The 6,000-nt window shown below is 42.6% G+C and overlaps 1 protein-coding gene across 3 annotated transcripts in view; it reads right to left on the reverse strand.

Moving 5' to 3' along the window:
- The window catches only part of APBA1 (amyloid beta precursor protein binding family A member 1), an 88,565-nt gene that overhangs the window by 82,150 nt on the left and 415 nt on the right, over nt 1–6,000 (reverse strand). For 2 of the 3 annotated variants that reach the window (XM_021380714.1, XM_021380711.1), the window contains exon 2: nt 5,549–5,553. The gene's annotated coding sequence lies outside the window, so the exon portion shown is untranslated. Of the gene's footprint in view, nt 1–1,542; nt 1,663–5,548; nt 5,554–6,000 lie in introns of those variants that run through there. The other variant, XM_021380712.1, reaches the window with a different exon arrangement.

Raw genomic sequence — 6,000 nt, forward strand, 5'->3', positions numbered from 1 at the left:
TGTTCAAGAGATATCTTGGCTGCAAACCACTGACCAAAATAATGAGATCAGTAGTTAACTAGAAATAATATTTTCAATGAATATAGTTGGATGTGTATCCAGAACATTTTGATGAATTGCACACTGAAGTATTAAACGTGTCTAACTGCTGACACACAGATGTGTCTTCTGTAGTCTTAATTTCATCAACATTTACATTCAAAACCTGTTTGGCCTAACGTGAAATACCATCATTCAGCCTTTATAGTTTTCTTAAAGAAATAAAAAGTCCAAGCGTGCCTTAAGCTAATTAACTGCTTGAGTGTTTCCTCCCATTGAGGAAGGAAAAAGTGAACTCACACATCACTTTCACCTACAGATGAAACTGCTTAACCTAAAGCCAGCACAGCCCAAAGAAGTTACACACTGCAACAGGTGAGAACTGTGTGAGCGGTGTGAGATTTCAAACAAAGCCTGAATCACTCAGACACTGTCAGTCCAGACATAAGGTCGTGGTAAAATGGCTGGCGTCTAGAAAGCCCAGATGCTGAAGCTGAGCAAAACCACCACTACTAGGCACAGAGCAGCCCTCTCCCTGCTCTGAAGGCAGGAAGGCAGCTCAGCCACCTCTCCCACTCCCCTCGCAGCCCAAGCACCTTCCTGTAGGAAGAACCTGTCAAGGACCTCGGGATTTGCTCACAGTTACATTCTTATGAAATGAAATTAAGCATGCCAAAATCTGAATGATGTCATGGCAATCTTGTAAGTGGATTACATTAATCATTTATCAGCAAGGCAAGATGATAATTGAGCAAGAGCAGAACCTGGAGTTTATCCCTATTTATCACTCCAGGACAAAGGGTGCAACAGGTGAGGATATAAGAAACACAAATAATGTGCATGAAAAGGATTTTTAAAATGTCCATTGAGATGTATTGAAATTACAAAGCTACAGATTTTTATTTTTTTTAACACAGAATCTTCTATTCAACACAAACTATTACAGGAGATTTTCTTAATCGGCTAAAAGGTAACTGCACAACACACAATTAGGAGGAAAGCATCTAAATAAATGTTATTTTTTAAAAATTGTGAGGAAATTTTTAACACGTTACAACATAACTGAAAACAAAAATGTCTCCTGAACTCTGGGAGGTTATTTCCTCACTTCTGACAGTCTTATAAGTCCAATTTTAAAAAAGCAGGTGATTGTCAGTTGATCAGACAAGGTAATACAGCAAATACACCAGCATGACAGTCTGCATGGAACAAATGCAGTAGGATGGACCAGAAAAACAGAGCCAAGGCAAGGTGACCACTGTTTCCTACACAAAGTGAGCACACTGTGCAGCAGCCCTAGGCCCAGGGGCAACAGCAGAGCCAGCAGCGCCCAGCAGGCCCTGCTCAGAGGAAGCACAGACTCAGCAGCACAGCCTCCTGCTCACCGGATGCAAGCAAAACCTTCTGCACACTGCTGTTATTTCTGAATCCCCCAGAGAAGCAGCACCTCAATTTCAATTTTAGACATGAGCAATACAAGCCCTACACACACTGTGTGCGCACCTTCTGTCTCCGTCACCCAGTTTGAGCAGAGTTTAGATCAGATGATGTTCATGGATCCTTTCCAGCTTATATTATTCCTGTGATCATAAGAGAGCTGGTGTAAGAAAGCTGTTAAGAAAAAAAAAAAAAAACCCACAGTTCCCCACACACATCCCACAGACAGTGCCAACTTCCCACGCCAGCAGCGGAGACAGTACCCACTCTCCCCAAATCCACTGCGTCAGGCGATGTACTGAAAACAACTGGTTCTGTCTGCTTACTGGATCTGAAGTGTGTTACTGAAAACCTTACCTTTTATTTTAGCCCAGGGAAGATCCAGACCTAGACCTCCGCCTGCTACTTCCTCACCCATCAGTGGCCAGATATTTTTAAGACATGACTGTCAGTTCATTCTTCAAAAACGCTTTTCTAATTTAAATTCATTTGGGGGGTTGGACTTGATGATCTCTTGAGGTCCCTTCCAACCCCTGTGATGCTGTGTGATTCTATTTAAGATCACAGAAGCAGCACAATTTCAAACCTGCTCAAAGTCCCATCAGAATACACATTATACAAATGCAGTGATAGTAATGCTATCATCACAAATTGCAATTCACAGATTAGAATAAGTTATAAAAAAAAACAACCATGAATAAAACCTAGGGACAGCAGAAAAAAAAATCACATTTGTATGTCTTTTAAGTTTTCCATTATGTCCTGATGATGTCTCCTCCTCCTGGTTTACAAACACCTTATATTACCCAGTGCCTAGGCTCCTGCTCACCCCAATACCTTCAAGCACAACTTTTGTCAGAAAAAAAATCTGAACGACCACCACCAATAGTGGAAAATCAGAAACCTTTTGTCTTATCTGCAAAAATGAAAATCATGGCAAAGAAGAAAATAATTTATTCACATCAATTCAGGGCACAATTTTTTTTTCTCTGATGTATGAATCTACATAGAAAACTATTTCTTCCCCTTGCGTACATTATAAGCATATAAAAACATAAAAGTAACAGAGTTAATTTAGGGTAATCGCTCAACTGATCTTGGCAGCAGATGGCCAAGTTTTATCAACTTCATGGCTCTGCTAAGCTGATGTCTTCCTGATCTGTGTCTCTCTTTTAGACTTGGAAGTTTGAATACCAAGTTCAGCAAGGATCCTCCTGATGCTCAGAAAGGATGCCACAGACATTCAAAAAAGCTTAGTAAGTTGAAAAAATAAATTAATCCTGAAAGGATTCTGCCAAAAAATCCAAGGATGTGCTGTCACATCCTTGGAATATGCCATGTTTACCAACATTTTTCTAATGACATCTCTCACTCTTAACTCACATTTTCTTCTCCTGTATGATGAGGTGGCCGTCGACTTACAGAGAGTAATTTTTATTGAACTGTTTGCTTTTTTTTTTTAAAAAAAAAGCAAATAATACTTAATTGCTGGCTTATGAGCAAGATTTGATAGATCAAACAATCTAAGAACATATGATGGTATGGTAGAAGGGCATATATCTAAAAAAGACTGAAAAACACTACATATATTTTAAACATTCTGAACTGCATAGGTTTCACAGATCATCTCCTTTTGCTGGTCTACAGGAAAACCAGAAGTTCCTACTGTGGTCTGCCTTACCTAGAATTTGCATTGCTTTAAATACCTGTAATCCATTTATTTCACTAGTTTTCTTTCTGATGTACAAAATCCCACTGCTTATCAGCAATCAGTTCTTCATACAGTTTTATTAGATGATGAAAATTTTTTAATAATAATGTCTGAAATTACACAGATATTCATCTAGGGAACACCGTTTAGGACATGATCCTGTCACTACAACAAGATGGACTAGGTGAACATAACACAGCTGCACCCCTTTTCCCAGTGGCATCTCCCTACAGGCTCCTTGGAAACTGGTCTCCCATTTCCTCAATGCTTACATCAGGATGAATCCTTCCGAAAAAAAAGGAGTCTATTCTGCAGCTTAGGAGCACCCTGACGGGAATCCTCTGCCACCTGCAAGTGCTCCTTGTTTCAGTTCCCATAGGTATGGCAAGTGCTGATCGGAATTAGGACAGGGATCACCAAAATGGCTGTCTTTGTGAAAGCAGCAAATAAAGATTATTCCCCAGATGCTTCTAGTAAAACAACAAACATATGACTTTTTTTTTTTTTTTTTTTTTTAAGAACACAGTCTCATGCAGTGGAAACAGAAAAATACCATCACTCTGCTCGAAGCAGCTGGCTTATCAAATCAGTCAATAGTATGAAGCAAAACAATCAATCTGTTCTTCAAAAACCTTTAACCCCTATACAATACATATTACACACAATCTGTTAGAAATAATAAGCAGAGGATTGCTTGCTAGATCTCTGATTAAGTAGAAATCTTCATCTTCTGTAAAATGAGAAAATCACATTTAAAAATGCATTACCAGAACATCTATGCTTGACTTAAATCAACAGTAATAGGATCTCGTTCAAAGTTAAGCCTCAATTAATCTAGCTGCATTGCCTATGGACAATGTTTATTACGCTATCTGAAGTTCCTCTATTTTTTTTAATTTTGGGGAGGTGAGGGAGAGGGGAAGAGAAAAGGTCTGATTCTTCTAATTCATAATCTAGCATAAATCCGGAACAGCTACCGTCAACAGCCATCAATTGGTGCGCTGAGCAAAGAAATGCCCAATCTGATCTTTAAATGTTGAGGCAAACAGATGCAAGCAGAAAGCCTGAGCGCTCGCTTTGGTTTTCCTTCATCTTGTTTGCTTGATGACTCCAAAGCTTACTGTATTTTTTTTAAAGGGATTGCTGGTTTGAATACTAACCCTAAAAGTACACAGATGCAGTAACACCCAAAAGCCAACATTCCCAGCCAACATTTCTGGATTTACTGCTCTGTTTCCCTGTCTTGTTTGCCACAAATTCTAATGTACACTGAGACAACCTCAAACCAAACAACTAAAATACTGCTCACGAACACTCACGCTGACCTATTAAAAATGCAAAACAAGCTCAGCAAAAGATTCAATTTCTTTGCACCCGCACGTCTTTCACGCGGTTGTAGAGGTAGTAGGCACTGCTTCTAAGAAGTGAAAGCTAACTGTGCCTTAAAGATGGGCACAGCTTTCACACTGCAGGCTTTCTGAGTTTAAGAATGCAACTGTGCATGACTGTGGCTCAAAATGGTATAAACAAAATCAAAAGCCAGTTCCTTGCCCAACTAAAATGTATTTATAACCAAAGGGCCAATCTGTGCTTATCTTTATTTCCACAGGCTTGTAAGAGGCCAGCCTTGTGTCTGCTGGAAGACAGCTCAATGGTCTGAAAAGCATTTATATTTTAAGTAAAGACAATGTTTTAATGCAAAATGAATGCTTCAAGATACAACTCACAGGGCCCAAGAAAAACTCAGATCAATAAATTGCACGACCTGTACTACACAGCTGACCTTGAGTTGCCATTACTTTGTGAAAATCAGTTTAGCCTCAAAGCTCACAGATCCCTCAAACTTGGGTCATGCCATTCCAAGGGAGGCAAGCTGCTTTTTGCTCTGTTTCTCATTTCAACCATTGAACATGCACAGCATCCTTCCCAAAGCACATGAGGATGATGCATTTTCTGCTCTTGTCTTTTCTGTGGTCTCCCACTACAGCTTGCACGATGCTCAGCTTTGGGGTATAAATATGCAATAACACACCGCAGAACCGTCAGCCACCCATCACCTTCATGCACTGAGCTGCTGGGCAGCTCCTCCCCACCCCCTCATACAGCAAAAGGTAAATGTGTCTCTTGCTTTTTGTTATCTGCACATCACTAACATCCAACACACCTGGAGAACAAGCAGATTCTTTGTCAAACAAAACAGGGTGCCACTGCCTGTTTCGGCCGTGGGGCTGCAGAGGCAGGTGCAGCCGGCTTGGATTTGACAGCAATGCAGCAGAACCTTAGGTACTGTGACAGGGATATTTTCCAGGGCAAGTTGCTGGGGACCCGCAGGCCGCATCTGCGAAGCAGACGCAAAATCGCTGCGGCACCGGGGGAGCTCCCGACAGCGGGCACACTGCGATGGGTGCACGCGAGGGAGAAGCAGCGCTGTATCCCGGACTGCCCTACACCCACAGCAGCTCCGCACACGCAGAGTCGGCGGGCATCCCTCTGGCTGCTCAGCAGCGAGGAGATCACCCGGGTCTGAAACTAACTGCAATCCTATGGCCCCGCAGCGGGGACAGCAAAATCGCTGCAGATTTCCCAGCTGAGGTCCGAGCTCCCGCATCTCTTACAAGGCAGGTTTATCTACGACGGCAGCACAGCCCTGCCCGGACCGTCCCTACTAACTGATCCTTCCAGAAGGAGCCGCAGCGCACAGGGCCACCACAGCCCCGTCACGTCCGGGCCCGCCGCCTCCCCGCGAGCCGCAGCCCCGGGCACCGTCGAGCACCGCAGCCTGCCCGCCGCCCGCTGCTCCCCGCCGCTGGGCA

The sequence above is a fragment of the Numida meleagris genome, chromosome Z, assembly GCF_002078875.1.
Source record: "Numida meleagris isolate 19003 breed g44 Domestic line chromosome Z, NumMel1.0, whole genome shotgun sequence".
NCBI classification, from domain to species: Eukaryota; Metazoa; Chordata; class Aves; order Galliformes; family Numididae; genus Numida; species Numida meleagris.